Genomic DNA, 18,138 nt, shown 5'->3' with positions numbered 1-18,138 from the left:
GAGTAAGGCGTAATAATGAATTTCGGTTACGTTATTTTGCATGTTCCTTAACAGTAAGAACATTTTTAAAAAAGTAAATCACAGCTAATCAAAATGACAGCAGTCCAAAGTGGCAATTTAAAACTTCATCCTTTCACAAAATCAATATATTGTAGTTCTGAAAAGTCTGGACTCGAGAATTAAATTTCATCATAGCATGACGATTTTTACATCAAAATACCGAGAATGGCTAGTACACTATGTACAAGCATTTTCGTCATATTCGAGTGACAATTTCACCTCGAAATCGCAGTTTTCGTCTTGAACCCTTGGCTTCCATTTTGTATACGGCAGCCATTTTGTGAGTTGCCCTTTACATAGGCTTATGATACAGCTAAATTCGATATCAAAGGACACGTGCACCTTGATTGACTTTTCTCTGACCCGAGCAAGCTGAAGCCATTGCCCCAGGCCGAACCTGTTTGGTCAGTTCCTCTCCCAGTGGCCGAACAAGATAACATCAAGGCACAACAAGCCATAAACCCTTTTTATCGCACACACCCTGCCGAATCTTGCTCACACTTGTCCCTGCTCTTTTCTCTCTCACTTGCTTTATGATGGGGAGGTGCCCATTTTTATTGGGGTCCACCGATATCTGATGAAATGTTGGGCCTTGCCGGGTGATTTGTTGTGGGCTGGACAAACTGAAATATGGGCTTGTCATCATGACTCTGCTTTTCCTTTGTAACGAAAATATGTGAATAGTATACTGTAAATCCAAGAATGTTTGCCTGAAGCTTAATATTTTGTATAAAAAGAGAAGCCTGGCATTGTAAGATTGAGCAGTCTCCTGAGAATATACATCCCGTGTGTTGTACTTCTAGGACCTGTTACTTGGTTGCAGCCAATAAAATCGATCCTTGACTTCACCTAGAAGACTCTGAGTTTCTGTGGTCTGAATCAGGAAAGTACTCGAGGTCTTTGGGTGTACCTTGACACCGCTGGGTTACCGGTTCGGTACCGGTTCTGAAAAACCCAGTACCTCAATATTTGATCATGAATATATATAATCATTAAATTGATAAATTATGTTAGACGTTTGCAATCGTAAACTGTATAAGAAACGGCAATCATTTTAGGGGCCTTTAGAAGTCAGCGGGCTCAGTTACAACTTAAATAGGTAAATTCCTGAAACCCTTGGGATCCTCTTTACATCGTAAAAAGCAGCAAATACCATAGATCAACTAACTGTTGAATCATTACCTATAACTTCCTTTGTCTTTCTAACTAGCTCTTATGCTGTGATGAGTTTGTTGTCTCCTTTTGACAGCTGAACCTCTTGATTATTTACTGATGCCTTAAATTTAGTATTTGACAAAATAGTGGGCAACAAGCAATACAGTTCGACTTCAAACAATTTGCACTTTTTCAGATCTAGTTATCCCTGCTGTGAGAAAGTCCTCCCTTTTGCCTTAAAAACTCCAATTGTTTGACTGATACAGGTGTTCACTGACCCCGATTGTGCCCTGGGCACAGCTAACAAGACCCAGGGCCTGTGGTCTGTGTAAAAGGTATATGGCATTTAGGAGTAATTACAATTGGTATGTCAACCTTCCTGTGATGCCTTTGTATGTGGTAGGGCAAGTAGGTTTAGAAGCCCAGCACATTTAGTGCACTTAAGGGTGCATGTCTGTGTTGCCTGCTGTCATTTTAAAGGCAGCCCTGCTTTGCAGGCTGCTTTTAAAAGTCAATTATACTTCAACTTACAATTATAATTCGACCTTGGAATTTAAGGTACTTCCAAAGTATTCATCTACCATATGATTTCATATAAATCATCTCTAAGGCCTTCGCTATGTGCCCCAGGAGTAGGCTGTCTTGTAACTATATGCAGTGATATTATCAAAGATGTTGCATATGCCCTGGTGAGGGAAATACTGCCAATTGTGTTTTTCCCCCATTGTTGTATATTGGCTTCATAGAGTAACATGGGTTATAGCACAACTATTTTTAGGAGCGAGCTAAAAATGTTCTTCAAAGTATGAAAATTATAGTTACAATCCAACAACTTGCCAAGGCTGTATTTATTATAATTATCACCGAAAGAAATTTTAGAACTTGCTATTCAGATTTGCTCTCAGCCTTCCAGCAGGGATGTATGACGGTACAACGCGTACCGTCACAACGCATCCCTTTACCACGCATCCCTTACAACGCAAGTCGTTACCACGACTTGCGTTGGGGGTGCGGATCTCGAATAGTTTAATTTACTATTCTAACACCAGTCCCCGTGGACCCTAGGGAAGGTGTTGGGATAGTAAATTAACTATTTTTAATCCTTTAGCGCCCTCCAGCGCAAGTCGTGGTAACGACTTGCGTTGTAAGAGATGCGTGCTAAAGGTACTGCGTGGTAAAAACATCGTTGTAAAAGATGTTTCCCTTCCAGCAGCCTCTCCTGATTGGGCAGCCTGTGGCAGGCTGGGCCAAACTGCCTTGATGAGAGAAGTGGCCTACATAGAGACAAAGGACAACTGGTGGGAGGAGATCTGCAGCTGCAGAATAAAAGGCAGGAAGGGGGTTGAATATCCAAACTGGTCTTCAAAGAGGGAATGACAGGACAGGACACAAGCTCACCCCCCCTTTCTGCACACCAAGCCAGGCAGGAGCCCCAGTAATTGAATTACCAGAGGGGTTGGCTTAGCCAGGTCTTAACCTTCAGAAGAGTGTCTCCATAATGGATTTTAAATAAATAGTGCATTCTGGGACAATAATATTCCAGACTTTGGAGGAAGCTGTCATACCTGATTGAGGTATCCTGATCCCAATTGGTAAGGGGTACCCATGCTTGTTACCCCAGGAGCTCAGATAAATATGGTAGAGCTGTCAGACAACTCAGTTTCCTCCCTGAAACTTCAAGAAGAAGAAGAGCATTGCACTCTGAAGGACTTGACCTGCTGCTCACTTTGGGAACTGCAGCCCTAAGGACTTTGCCTTGCTTTAATAAGTGAAGGAGTGAACGCCCTGAAAGCAGCAGGTTAAATGAGCTCTACCTGCATCATCTTCAGCAAGAAGAAACCAGCTGATCACCTTCACTTTGAAGGATGTTGCCGGGTGCATTATGGGAGATTAATTCCCAACATCTCAAGGAGCAACACAGAGCTTCTGGAACCTTTAATGGGTGTTGTGGACACTTCGGAATCCCAGAAGGACCTTTTCGAAGAAGATCCAGAAGCTTGTGGAAGATTGGACATTTTTTGGTAAAAACCTCTTTAAGGTGACCGACCCTTCTACGAGAGTCAAGCTAGTGACGTTAAACCGCGATTCAGCCTGAAATTCAAGCTTGCCCCACTGTAGCTCCTGAAATTTTTGTCATCAACAAGTCTTCCAGGAGTTGAAGGAGGCATCGTGCTGAGCCAAGCCACCATTGTTGAACCCAAAGCTGGCCTGACGAGGAGACTCGTTCGACATCAAGAGTAAAAACTCCCAAAAAGTGACTGGGTCAGAAGGTAAAATTTCACAGAGGCTTAGTGTGTCCGATCTGCACTCCATAGTAGTTGGCCTGAAACTTTGACTTTGTCACGGTCAAGTGCGACCAGATATCCCAAAGTGGCGCTTTTAGATTTTTGGCACTAGAAAGTGTTTATTCTTTAAAAATTCATATATCCGGTTCCCTCTATTGGATTTTTGTCACTTTGGTTTCATTTTAATCATATCAATATTCCCAATTTGTATAAATTGGTTTGGGACTTTTATTTTGTGTTGTATCTTACTTATTTAGTGTATTGGTGTTTTTAAATACTCTACACACGTCTCCCAAATTAAGCCTGCCCGCACGCAGCCAGCTACCAAGGGTTGAGCAAGGGAATAAGTTATCGAGACCTTGTCTGGACCTTACATTGTGATTGTGGCCTATATACTAGCCTTGACCTCTGGTCCTGGCCTGCACTCCCCTGCAACTCCAGCTCGCCGTCGCACCACTCAGAGCCCCTCCTCTACAGAGTTCGCGCTGGCAGCGTGCCTCAGGTGCTATCGCTTCTGCCTTTGCGCTTTGTGTATTTTCCCCCTTCACTCTTGACTCCTTAATTCGCCTGGTCTAGTGTTTATTCCTCTAATTGTACTGTATTTTCACTGCGCACTGTAGTTTTTACCGCATTCTGCTGTCCATTTGGCCCCGCCCCCGACACAGCCCCACTCCCGCAACCCTACCTCTGGTCCCGCTGCCCTCCCCTACTTACTGCTGGCCACTGCAGGGGAGCATGTGTAATAGCCTTGACCTCTGGTTTGGGATTTTTATAGTAGCCTTGACCTCTGTTCCTGGCCTGCACTCCCCAGTAGATTCAGCTCCCTGTTGCACCACGCAGAGCCCCTCCTCTGCAGAGTTCGCACTGGCAGCACGCATCAGGTGCTTTTCGTTTCTGCCATTCCATTTTGTGTGTTTTTCCCCCCTTCACTCTTGACTCCTTAATTCGCCTGGTCTTGTGTTTATTGCTGTAATTGTACTGTATTTTCACTGCATCACTGTGCACTGTAACTTTCACTGCGTTCTGTTGCACTCTTCTCTCCGCTGCTGCCCCTGCGGCCTGCCGCCCGACACAGCCCTGCTCCCGCCACCCTACCTCTGGTTTTTTCCCCCCTCCCCTACTTAATGCCGGCAGCTGTACAGTCATGCGCAGCGGGTGCACCTAAGGCAAGCCCGTCTGCACCCGTCCGAGACCCGAATGTGACCAGCGCCAGGAACTCTGGTTCTCCGGAGCCTCACCGCTACCACTCACTCAATGCTGAAAGACACGCCGACTGCGCAAGATCCTCACCGCACACCACCCATGGGCAGTTCTCGTGCAGAGATCTGCCGCAACTACTTCACCAAGGACAAGGCTCCCACAACCGCCGAAGACCCACTGATGCACGCACCACTGAAACCCTGACTTGCATCCTTCTCAATGTGCGCTCCCTGCACCGACACGCCATAGAAATCTGGGACCTGATCGACACCCTCTCGCCCGACGTCACCTTCACAGAAACCTGGAACAATGCCTCCTCCGGCCCGCCATCACCAGAGCCATCCCCAATGGCTACAAGATCAAGAGAAAGGACCGCCTGCACCGCCCAGGAGGAGGACTCGCCATCACACACAAGACCCCCCTCCGTCTATCCACTTCTAGCACTAGTGACCCCCACTCCAACACAGAACACCTCCACTACGCAGCAATCTCATCTACAGACCGCCAGGGACTCGTACCTACCCCGCAACTACCATCACTCTCCTCGATAACCTCACCAACCTAGGACTGAGGCAGCTCAGAGTGGGTCACTCCCTCAACCCCATCTTCACGAGAGAAACGAACATCCGGTTCAGCCACATCACCCAGCCCATCTAGACAGACCACCACTTCGTCCACTTGACCTTCAACACCACCACCGCAGCCAAGCCCGCCCCGTGCCTGCCACAATGGAACTGGAGCAAGACCACGGAGGAGCACCTCAACACTACCTTCCGTCAAACGCCCCCAGTAACACGACCAACACCAACTCCGCAGCGAGGGAATTTCACTGCTGGGTCTCCTGCTGCACCAACAAACTTGCACCCCTCCGCCATCCAGCCAAACAACGCCCTCTGAGGCAGCCTGGTTCACCACAGAACTGCAAGAAGACAGACGCACCTGAAGACACGTAGAGAAAACCTGGCGAAACCAGAAAACCACGGAAGCACGTAACAACCACAAGTGTGTCCTGAGGGAATACCACCAGTGCATAAGAGACACCAAACAGTCCTTCATAGGAGACAAAGTCCAGACCAACGCAACTAAGGTCAAAGAGCTGTTAAATGTCATACAGCAATTCGCAAAGCCCACCTGCAAAGCCACGGACATCACGCCCTCTCAGAAACTCTGCAACAAGCTTAACCCCTACTACCATCAGAAGATCAAGGCCCTCTATGACAACTTCAGCGAACCTGCACCGGACACTAATCCCCCTTTATTCTTCACCGCTGAGAAGCCAACCATCACGTCCTGAGATCCCCCAAACGTAGAACTAATCACTGTGACCATGAAGGAAACTCCCTCACAGGCCCCAACGGACCAATGCCCACCTCACATCTTCCACAGTGCCGCCGATGTCATCGCACCCAAACTAGGATGGATGATCAACACCTCACTAGGATCCGGCGTCTGCCCAAACGACTGGAAATGGGCAGAGGTGAAACCCCTCCTCAAGAAACCCACGGCCGACCCAATGGACCTGAAAAACTACCTGCCCATCACTCTCCTCCCATTCGCAGTGGCCGATCTATTGTTAGTGAGTTAGGTGTGGACAGTAATATCCCCAAATGTATATACAAATTGTTTTTTTCTTTCAGGTTCCCGGTAATGATTTCTACTCCTACCAAACTGGAGAATACCGGTGGAGTATATGATATGTTCTATGTGACTTTTTCACTGTACATATATTGTTTTCACACTTTTATGTAGCAGCAGCAGTATTTCTTTGCTTGGTCCTGAGGAATGCCCCGATACTAGTAGATCTTACAAGGGCAGAAACATGTCGACTTATCACCGTGTTTGACAGCTTGAGAATCACAAGTGTCTACACACTGCTTTTTAAGTATGACAAGGGCACTCTGAGAATAAAATTAGTATAGAGTTCCATTAGTCATTTTTAAGACACCCCTCTTTATTATTATTTCGCGCTGCACTTTTTTGTCTTTAAAACCCTCTTCACTTAACATTCAGATATGTCTGTGGCTTTCAGAGTGTTATATGCGGAGTCATCAGCCATCCTTTAGGCTATCCCAGTTAACTGTCTAGACTGGGTTGCCGTGTAAGAGAAGGCCGGATCCAAATGATGATAAGTCACTTTTTGTGAATGATGGGTTCTGGCAGAAGAGGTTTTCTTCTCTGACCCAGGAGGTTGTTGTCTCAGCGTTACACATGTTTTGTCTTTCACCTCTCTCACTTTTTGATCTCTGTCCTAGACCCGAGGTGTTTCGTGATTGACTTGTAGTTGTAGGGGAAATACACCTCGCAGGTCTTTAAATCTTCCCTTAGACCTTCCTGGATTCTTGTTTTGTCTGTATTGAGCGGCTTAGGCCGTAGGTCGTGTCAAGGTATCCTGATATTTTCAGGATACATAGAACCGCCTGATTCTTTTATCTCTAGGTGCTCTGACTCTTTTTTCAGCACTTCTCACCTTCTTCTTCGTTTTTACATTCAGGACAGTTGTACTGCCTTGTCTGCAGGTACATTGTAACCTTTTTTAACATATAAATTTCCCCTTTCCTCCCTATCGGTGGGTGAGGTTGCATAATTTCCCTTCGCGATGGCTGAAAGACAAGGCTTGGCCTTTGATGATGCGCTCGCACTAGACATTTTAGCTACGCCGAGTATCATTGATAACACTCCCAATCCTAGTACAACCAATACGGATGATTGGAATAAAGTACTGTTTCTGAAGCGCTCCCACTCACGCACCCAGGTACTTGGAGCAAGTATGACCGAATACTTGCGGGCTGATGGTGCACCAACTGGTCTCATTGTGTCGAATGCACCCTGGTTGTTCCTGGAGGACAAGGGATTTCTGAAAGACTGGTCCCTAGTAGCATGGCGTTGCACTAGGGATTGGCTTATCCTAATAATAACAACTGCCAAAAGGATAGCTGATAATATCTTAATTGTGATCCAAACATTAGAGTCGCAAATTAAATCCGTATTGGTCACAACGACCTATAATAAACAAGCTAAAGAAGCCGAGAAAACTAATAAAGAATTCAGGGATAATATCTTGAACAATAAGATCGCTAAATTCAAGAAAGATTTGGCCAAATTCGCAATGGAGAAGGTGTATCCGTACACGAGTGACTCCTTTGTTGTGCCTGTTTACAACCAGCAGGGAAGGGCACCTGGGTCAAACTATTCAACAACAGACAGTGATGGCAACTCCACTGATTCTGATTCCTCTATGTACAACTCTGGGAGAGGTGGCAATAGGTCTCGAAGCCCCCAGAGGGGACGGCAGTTCCAGACACCTCCTCTACCACAATGGTGGCCACCAGGCCCCTACAATTTTGCTCAACTGCCTTTTCCGGGTCAACTGTACCCTTACCAACCTTTCACTCAATTTGCACAGCAGCCGTTTTTATGACAGGGCCCCCGACGGTCCAGAGGCAGAAGACGATCTGCTCAAACCAACATACATTGGAGTCCACCACCATCATCTCGGACCAGGAGCAATCAACAAGATCCAGGAAAACCAGGCCCGAGCAACCCCAGAGTTTAATTGTAAATCTCAGCCGTCGCATCTTGACGAATGATGAGAGCCTGGTCCTAGAAAAAGGACTCGGGTTTGTGCCCACCTACCAAGGTGACCCGTTTGAAACCAGACAAGAATTGACAGGTTTTTTCAGGAAGGTGAGACTTCGTGCCTATTTTGAAGATTAGGATGCTCAAGACACAGAAGAAGTCCCCGACAGGAATACAGGATTACGAGCAAAATCTACATTTAATCCACCTCAGAGCCTCACTCCCCCTGAAGTGTTAACCTTTGAGAGAGCGGTACTCAAAGATGCCGAGTCAATCTTTCAAACTGGTGCCAAGCAGTTTATTAATCTTTCCAAGCGTGAACGGCTGGCATTATCAACTCTGACTAATGATGACTCGATTGTTGTGAAACCTGCCGATAAGGGTGGGGTGACCGGAATCATGGGCTCAAATGCCTACACCACTGAATGTAGACACCAACTTGAAAACAAGAGGTTCTACCGGTGTCTCAAAATGGATCTCACGCAAAGACTGACCATTACCATTAAGAAGCTGATTGATGAGGCTATGGAAGAGGGTTGGATGACTGTCCAGGAAGCTGCATTCTCTGTGACTTCACATCCTGTTGTCCCATATTTCTACGTATTGCCTAAGATACATAAAGGGGTTCCCCCCCCCATACCCCCCCCCAGGAGACCGATTATTTCTGGACTTTGTTCCCTATTGGAACCTCTTTCCACCTTTGTGGATTTCTTCCTAAAACCCATCATTAGATTGATGCCCACATACATACAGGATATGAAAGATCTACTCCGGGTCCTGGCAGACATACCCTTTGATGAAGAACAAGACTATCTCGTAACTTTTGACGTCGAGTCATTACATACATGCATCCCCCAGAATGAAACCCTATCAGTTGTTGAGACTCTTCTAGGAGAAGCTGACCTTGGGAATATGACTCCTCTTCGCTTCATTATGTCATGTGCGACTTTGGCAATGAAAAAAATGTCTTTAAGTTCGAGAATGACCTTTTTCTCCAAGTGTCCGGGACTTCTATGGGCAGTGTCTTTGCTCCTTCGATAGCAAATCTCTACGTCCATCATTTCTAACAAACTGAAATTTTGTTTGAGACTAACCCACATGTAGGTCACATCGTGACTTGGAGATGCTACATAGACGACATCTTTGTGGTCTGGAGGGGGTCATCGACATCTATTGATGATTTCCACATATGGCTCAACCAACGGAATGAGTTCCTAAAATTTACATTTGAATAATCTAAAAACAGTGTATCTTTTTTAGATTTGAGAATTTATCCACAGGGAGGCCAATTGAGCATTGAACTTTTTAAGAAACCGATGGCGAGAAACTCATTATTACATTTTCAGAGCTATCATCCCCAAGCTCTACGAGAAAATTTGCCCTTCGGACAATTTTTACGAATATGATGCAACTGCTCGGATGTCTCCAAATATAGAGAACATGCCAATATGTTATCCACACAACTAATGGATAAACAATATCCGAGAAAGACTGTCAAAGCTTCAATGAAGAGGGCCTATAACAACCACAGAGATGCCCTACTCGAACCTAAGGCGAAACCTCAGAAAGATCCTTCGTCCCAGAGGATGACATGTGTAAACACCTTCTGTAGCTATTCCAATGCTTTGAAGAAAAGCATCCTCAAACATTGGAAAGTAGTGGATGGCAAAAAATTACCTCCACCATTATTTGCTTTCAAAAGAAGCAAGAACATGCAGGACCAGTTGGTGCATACCCGTCCCCGAGATATCAAATCAGCAAGTACAGGATCCAGTTTATGGGGTCTACCACCAGTTAAGGTCATTTTCCTTGTGGAAACTGTTCTGTATGCCCGCTGACCAGCCATCAGACAGAAATAGACATAGGCACACTCAGGCCTTGGTCTCTTAACAAGCATACTAATTGCAATTCGGAGCGGTTATCTATTTAATAACATGCCCTTGCCAGAAGAGATACGTGGGCATGACCTCTCGAAAAATTAAAACTAGGATCTCCGAGCACAGGATCACCATTCGGTGCAAAAAGAGTGTGACCAAGCTCACCAATCATTATATCGCTGCAGGACACACAGACACGGAGTTACATTGGGTTGTCCTAGAAAAACCACACATACCGTCACATGTGAGTGACATCCAACATTTTCTCCTACGAATTGAACAGAGATGGGTATACCGCCTGCAAAGTGACCTCCACGGGCTCAATGATGAAATTCCGTGGTTATTGCTTTGAACCCTGTCCTACATATTTTATAACTACACACGTAGAGTATAGAATGTGTCTTTGCGGCTACTAAATCTACAAACTACATTAATCTGGGACAATAGTGTCTGGTTATCGTTACTCCTACGCTGAATAAAGAATATCCCGACGCAATATACCTGTTCCCCTATTTAATTCAGCATGCTTATCGATAATAACGAAGTAATGTTTGAGGTCCACATTTGAAATTTCCCCAACAGTTTCCCCTCGAATTGTGTAATGCCCCTTGACATTTTTCAAACAAAATATTGATTGAGTCACAATTTGATAATAGCAGTACATGAGCAATATCCATTTGCGGGGGACCACAATGGCTCGAATAATGTAATGCCCCTTGACATTTTTCAAACAAAATACTAGCTGGGTCACAACTCAATATTAGCAGTACATGAGCAAGATCCATTTGCGGGGGACCACAATGGCTTAAAGCATTCTGCACATCTCCTTGTTTTTGCCTATGCTAGTTAGGTTTAACTGTAACTTTATTGCGACATGGTAGAGAATCAGTACACAGGGCGCGTTGTTTTTGAGCTTGCGCTTGCGCTGTGATGAATTTGTTCGATACCATGGGATTACACCACAGACTAGTGGCTGGCCTTCCTGACATGCGCGGTACGCCGGTAGTATGGGTTACACTTGCAGGCATCGCGAGGGCAACCGACAAGGACCCCTCTCTCTGGAACGCGGCCGCGTTTTTCCAGACTCTGTTTAAAAGCAAGGACGATGGCTGCCGTCGGTACCTCCGGTCAACACTCAATGACCGTCCTGGGGTACCGAAGGATAGGTAAGCGAGGCACAGCTCCTTTGGGTTTCTGTTATATATATATATGTGAGTACACGGTCCAGCAGGGCTCTGCTGACTATGTTTCCTTTCGCTCTCTCGTGTAACTAAAATCCGGGATAGAGTTAAGGTCCGTTCAGTGTATGTACACACTTACACTGAATGCGAATGTTGTGTTTGCTATTTTAGTAATCTTTATTTTTAGACGAAGAAGACTGTGAAAGTGTATTTCTCACTATTCTTGACACAATTGAGAGTGTTGTTTGTTGTCAGAGCTACCTAGAGTTAGAATCATGCAGCAAATATACCAGGTGTGATGCAGGTTGTTCATATACTCTGTTTTTTTATTTGTTGCAGAGCGGGCCCCCTTCCCTGAGTAGTGACCAGGTTGAGGTGAGGGTGACACCCAATTGTTATGGGTAAGTGTCTGTATTCTATAGACCTTGTTGGAACCACTGGCGGGTTCTGTATATGCCCCCGATAAGAGAGAGGCAGATCTATTGTTAGTGAGTTAGGTGTGGACAGTAATATCCCCAAATGTATATTCAAATTGTTTTTTTCTTTCAGGTTCCCGGTAATGATTTCTACTCCTACCAAACTGGAGAATACCGGTGGAGAATATGATATGTTCTATGTGACTTTTTCACTGTACATATATTTTTTTCACACTTTTATGTAGCAGCAGCAGTATTTGTTTGCTTGGTCCTGAGGAATGCCCCGATACTAGTAGATCTTACGAGGGCAGAAACATGGCGACCTATCACTGTGTTTGACAGCTTGAGAATCACAATTGTCTACACACTGCTTTTTAAGTATGACAAGGGCACTCTGAGAATAAAATTAGTATAGAGTTCCATTAGTCATTTTTAAGACACCCCTCTTTATTATTATTTCGCTCTGCACTTTTTTGTCTTTATAACCCTCTTCACGTAACATTCAGATATGTCTGTGGCTTTCAGAGTGTTATATGCGGAGTCATCAGCCATCCTTTAGGCTATCCCAGTTAAATGTCAAGATATCCTGATATTTTCAGGATACATAGAACTGCCTGATTCTTTTATCTCTAGGTGCTCTGACTCTTTTTTCAGCACTTCTCACCTTCTTCTTCGTTTTTACATTCAGGACAGTTGTTCTGCCTTGTCTGCAGGTACATTGTAACCTTTTTTAACATATGAATTTACCCCTTCCTCCCTATCGGTGGGTGAGGTTGCATAATTTCCCTTCGCGATGACTGAAAGACAAGGCTTGGCTTTTGATGATGCGATCGCACTAGACATTCTAGCTACACCGAGTATCATTGATAACACTCCTAATCCTAGTACAACCAATACCGATGATTGGAATAAAGTACTGTTTCTGAAGCACTTCCACTCATGCACCCAGGTACATGGAGCAATTATGACCGAATACTTGCGGGCGGATTGTGCACCAACTGGTCTCATTGTGTCGAATGCACCCAGGTTGTTCATGGAGGACAAGGGATTTCTGAAAGACTGGTCCCTAGTAGCATGGCGTTGCACTAGGGATTGGCTTATCCTAATAATAACAACTGCGAAAGGGATAGCTGATAATATCTTAATTGAGATCCAAACATTAGAGTTGCAAATTAAATCAGTATTGGTCACAACGACCTATAATAAACAAGCTAAAGAAGGCGAGAAAACTTATAAAGAATTCAGGGATAATATCTTGATCAATAAGATCGCTAAATTCAAGAAAGATTTGGCCAAATTCGCAATGGAGAAGGTGTATCCGTACACGAGTGACTCCTTTGTTGCGCCTGTTTACAACCAGCAGGGAAGGGCACCTGGGTCAAACTATTCAACGACAGACAGTGATGGCAACTCCACTGATTCTGATTCCTCTATGTACAACTCTGGGAGAGGTGGCAATCGAAGGTTTCGAGGTCCCCGGAGGGAACGGCAGTTCCAGACACCTCCTCCACCACAATGGTGGCCACCAGGCCCCTACAATTTTGCTAAACCGCCTTTTCCGGGTCAACTGTACCCTTACCAACCTTTCACTCAATTTGCACAGCAGCCGTTTTTAGGACAGGGCCCCCGACGGTCCAGAGGCAGAAGACGATCTGCTCAAACCAACATACATTGGAGTCCACCACCATCATCTTGGACCAGGAGCAATCAACAAGATCCAGGACAACCAGGCCCGAGCAACTCCAGAGTTAAATTGTAAATCTCAGCCGTCACATCTTGACGAATGATGAGAGCCTGGTCCTAGAAAAAGGACTCAGGTTTGTGCCCACCTACCAAGGTGACCCGTTTGAAACTAGACAAGAATTGGCAGGTTTTTTCAGGAAGGTGAGACTTTGTGCCTATTTTAAAGATAAGGATGCTCAAGACACAAAAGAAGTCCCTGACAGGAATACAGGATTGCGAGCAAAATCTACATTTAATCCACCTCAGAGCCTCACTCCCCCTGAAGTGTTAACCTTTGAGAGAGCGGTACTCAAAGATGCCGAGTCGATCTTTCAAACTGGTTCCAAGCAGTTTAATAATCTTTCCAAGCGTGAACGGCTGGCATTATCAACTCAGACTAATGATGACTCGATTGTTGTGAAACCTGCCGATAAGGGTGGGGCAACCGTAATCATGGACTCAGATGCCAACACCACTGAATGTAGACGCCAACTTGAAAACAAGAGGTACTACCGGTGTCTCAAAATGGATCCAACGCAAAGACTGACCATAACCATTAAGAAGCTGATTGATGAGGCTATGGAAGAGGGTTGGATCACTGTCCAGGAAGCTGCATTCCTTGTGACTTCACATCATGTGGTCCCATATTTCTACGTATTGCCTAAGATACATAAAGGGGTCCCCCCCCCCCCCGGGAGACCGACTATTTCTGGACTTGGTTCCCTATTGGAAACTCTTTCCACCTTTATGGATTTCTTCCTACAACCCATCGTTAGATTGATGCCCACATACATACAGGATACGAAAGATCTACTCCGGGTCCTGGCAGACATACCCTTTGATGAAGAACAAGACTATCTCGTAACTTTTGACATCGAGTCATTATATGCATGCATCCCACAGAATGAAACCCTATCAGTCGTTGAGACTCTTCTAGGAGAAGCTGACCTTGGGAATATGACTCCTCTTCGCTTCATTATGTCATGTGCGTCTTTGGCAATGAAAGAAAATGTCTTTAAGTTCGAGAATGACCTTTTTCTCCAAGTGTCAGGGACTTCTATGGGCAGTGTCTTTGCTCCTTCGTTAGCAAATCTCTACGTCCATCATTTAGAACAAACTGAAATTTTGTTTGAGACTAACCCACATGTAGGTCACATTGTGACTTGGAGACGCTACATAGACGACATCCTTGTGGTCTGGAGGGGGTCATCTACATCTATTGATGATTTCCACATATGACTCAACCAACGGAATGAGTTCCTAAAATTTACATGTGACTACTCTAAAAACAGTGTATCTTTTTTAGATTTGAGAATTTATCCACAGGGAGGCCAATTGAGCACCGAACTTTTTTAGAAACCGATGGCGAGAAACTCATTATTAAATTTTCAGAGCTATCATCCCCAAGCTATACGAGAAAATTTGCCCTTCGGACAATTTTTACAAATTCGACGCAACTGCTCAGATGTCTCCAAATATAGAGACCATGCCAATATGTTATCCACACAACTAATGGATAGACAATATCCGAGAAGGACTGTCAAAGCTTCAATGAAGATGGCCTATAACAACCACAGAGATGCCCTACTCGAACCTAAGGCGATACTCCCGGAAGATCCTTCGTCCCAGAGAATGACCTGTGTAAACACCTTCTGTAGCTATTCCAATGCTTTGAAGAAAAGCATCCTCAAACATTGGAAAGTACTTGTAGTGGATGGCAAAAAATTACCTCCACCATTATTTGCTTTCAAAAGAAGCAAGAACATGAAGGACCAGTTGGTGCATACCCGTCCCCGAAATATCAAATCAGCAAGTACAGGACCCAGTTTATGGGGTCTACCACCAGTTAAGGGTCATTTTCCTTGTGGAAACTGTTCTGTATGCCCGCTGACCAGCCATCAGACAGAAATAGACATAGGCACACTCAGGCCTTGGTTATGTTATGTTATGTTATGTTATTTTATTTTATATAGCGCGCAGATGCCGCAGCCAAGAGGCGTCCCAGCGCTTTAGGAGATAGTGAAACACAACACAGCAGAGGCAACCAGACAGAAATGGGACTAAACTACGGAAAATAGGAAGGTTTTTAATGCCTTCCTAAAAGGGAGCAGGTCAGGGATGGAACGGAGTGGGGCAGGCAAAGAGTTCCAGAGAGCTGCCGCCAACACTGAGAAAGAACGTCCACCCATTCTAGCTTTTTTAAAACGTGGAACAATGGCTAGATTTAACCCTGAGGATCGAAGGGCTCTGGAAGGGGCATAGTGAAGGATTGTCTGTGAAAGGATAGGAGGGGAGGCTGATTTAAGAATTTTAAAGGTTAAGCAGAGAGCTTTAAACTTAATTCTTTGACCTACAGGTAACCAATGGAGATCTTGAATGGTTCGACGAGCAGAGACGAACTTCGGAAGGCCGACCAGCATCCTGGCCGCCGCATTTTGAACCCGCTGAAGGCGAGCTAGGTCTGCCTGATTCACGCCCAAAAACAGAGAGCTGGCGTAGTCCAATCTGGTGAGAACCTAAGCTTGGACTATGATCTGTCTGGTGTCCGCATCAAAAAATTTGAAGATAGGTCGGAGGCACTGCAGGGCACCAAAACATGTACCAGCTACACGTTTAGTGTGGGGAGTGAAGGAAAGTTTGTCGTCGAGCCACACCCCAAGATTTCTAACTTCAGCTACAGGAGTGGGAGCAGGGCCCAACTCGGATGGCCACCATTGGTCTCCCCATAGCCCACTTTCCCTACCAAAGATGATGACCTCGGTCTTAGAGGCATTGAGTTGGAGTCGATTATTCGCCATCCAGCCTGCCACAGCTTTAAGAGCAGACTGAAAGGTAGGGGCATCCATGTTGGAATCACCATTAAGTGCCACCGCCAGCTGCGTGTCATCGGCGTATGACACCATGGTGAGACCATAACTGTGGGCTACCTCCGCCAGCGGCTGAACATACAAATTAAATAGGGTAGGGCTGAGGGCCGAACCCTGCGGGACACCCTGACGAATGGGGCGAGGGGCGGAGACATAGGGTGGTGTAGATACTTTGAAGGTTCGATCCGTAAGAAAGGATCGGAACCACTCAAGTGCTACCTCTCCGACTCCTGCTTCCACAAGACGATGCATAAGGATCTGATGGGAAACCGTGTCAAAGGCGGCACTGAGATCCAATAGGATCAGTGCCGCCGTCTGACCCTGGTCCAGCATCTTCCTGATGTGCTCCACCACGACCAAGAGAGCGGTCTCGGTACTGTGGCCCGCTCGGAACCCATTCTGGGAATTGTCCAGTATATTAGCTTCCTGCAGGTTATTGTTATTGTTATTGTTATTGTTGTTTTGTATAGCGCCAATTCACCTGCAGGTCTCAGGGCGCTTTGACCGCAAAACACAACAACCCAGTCAGCCGAAAAGGAGCGAAGGAACTGGGTAAGGCTAAGCTGGGCTAAGCGTTGCTCTGAATAGAATTGTTTTTAGGGCTTTCCTGAAACGGAGTAAATTGCCATCCTTGCGGAGGGCCTCAGGCAAATCGTTCCAGAGCTTGGGTAGTAGGACGGAGAAAGATCTCCCGCCCTTTGTGGCCAGTCTGAATCGGGGACATACCAGTAATTGGGCGTCGGAGGATCTGAGACTTCTTTCCGGTCTGTACATCTCTAGTCGTTCCTTAATATACGCCGGGGCTTGTCCATAAATGGATTTGTGAGCTATACAGAGGCTTTTGAAGACAGACCTTTGCCCAACTGGCAGCCAATGAAGGTTACGTAATAACGGGGAGGCATGTGCTCTTCTTGGGAGTTTGAAGATGAGTCTAGCCGCGTCATTTAAGACCACCTGCAGTCTGTTGATTAAAGTTTTAGGCAGGCCCAGGTAGAGCGCATTTCCGTAATCAAGCCTCGATAGTATGGGGGCAGAGACTACCGTACGAAGCATTGACTGGGAGAGGAGTGGAACGAATTTGCGCAGCAGTCTTATGAGACCGGTGCAGGTTCCAACCACAGTGGAGATCTGGCTGACCATTGAAAGGGCGCTGTCTATCTTAATGCCTAGACTTTTAACCGCGTCAGCTGGCTTAGGGGTCGGGCCCAATTCCTGAGGCCAGTACAGGTCACTCCAAGGCGAGCAATTTGAAGAAACTATCAGCACCTCAGTTTTTTCGGGGTTTATTTTTAGGAGGTTTGTAGACATCCAGTGGACTGTGTATCTAAGCACCTCCTGTGCGTGTAGCTGGGCCTGTATAGTGTTGTCTATGCTCAACAACAGCTGTGTGTCGTCGGCATAGTTAAACACACGGCAGCCCATCTCAGCTAGTGTGTTTATCAGAGGTTGGAGATATAGGTTGAACAGGAGTGGGGACAATGCTGAGCCCTGGGGGACTCCACATGTCAGGTCTCCCACTCCTGATATCCTATCTCCCAGCTGAATCCTCTGTGTTCTCCCGGTTAGGAAAGATTCCAACCATCGGTAAGCTGAGTCTCGAACCCCAAAACCGGACAACCTGTCCAGAAGTAGGGTATGGCTGACAGTATCGAACGCCGCTGAAAGATCTAATAATATCAGGGCGCTCGGTTTTTTCCTGTCAGCCATCCCTCGGAGCTCGTCTAGCACCGAGAGCATGACTAGCTCGGTGCTATGATGTGCACGGAAACCTGCCTGCATCTCGTGGAAAAGATGATTAG

The sequence above is a fragment of the Lissotriton helveticus genome, chromosome 6 (genome assembly GCF_964261635.1).
Source record: "Lissotriton helveticus chromosome 6, aLisHel1.1, whole genome shotgun sequence".
In the NCBI taxonomy this organism is placed as follows: domain Eukaryota; kingdom Metazoa; phylum Chordata; class Amphibia; order Caudata; family Salamandridae; genus Lissotriton; species Lissotriton helveticus.
Note: the sequence above shows the minus strand (reverse complement) of the source record.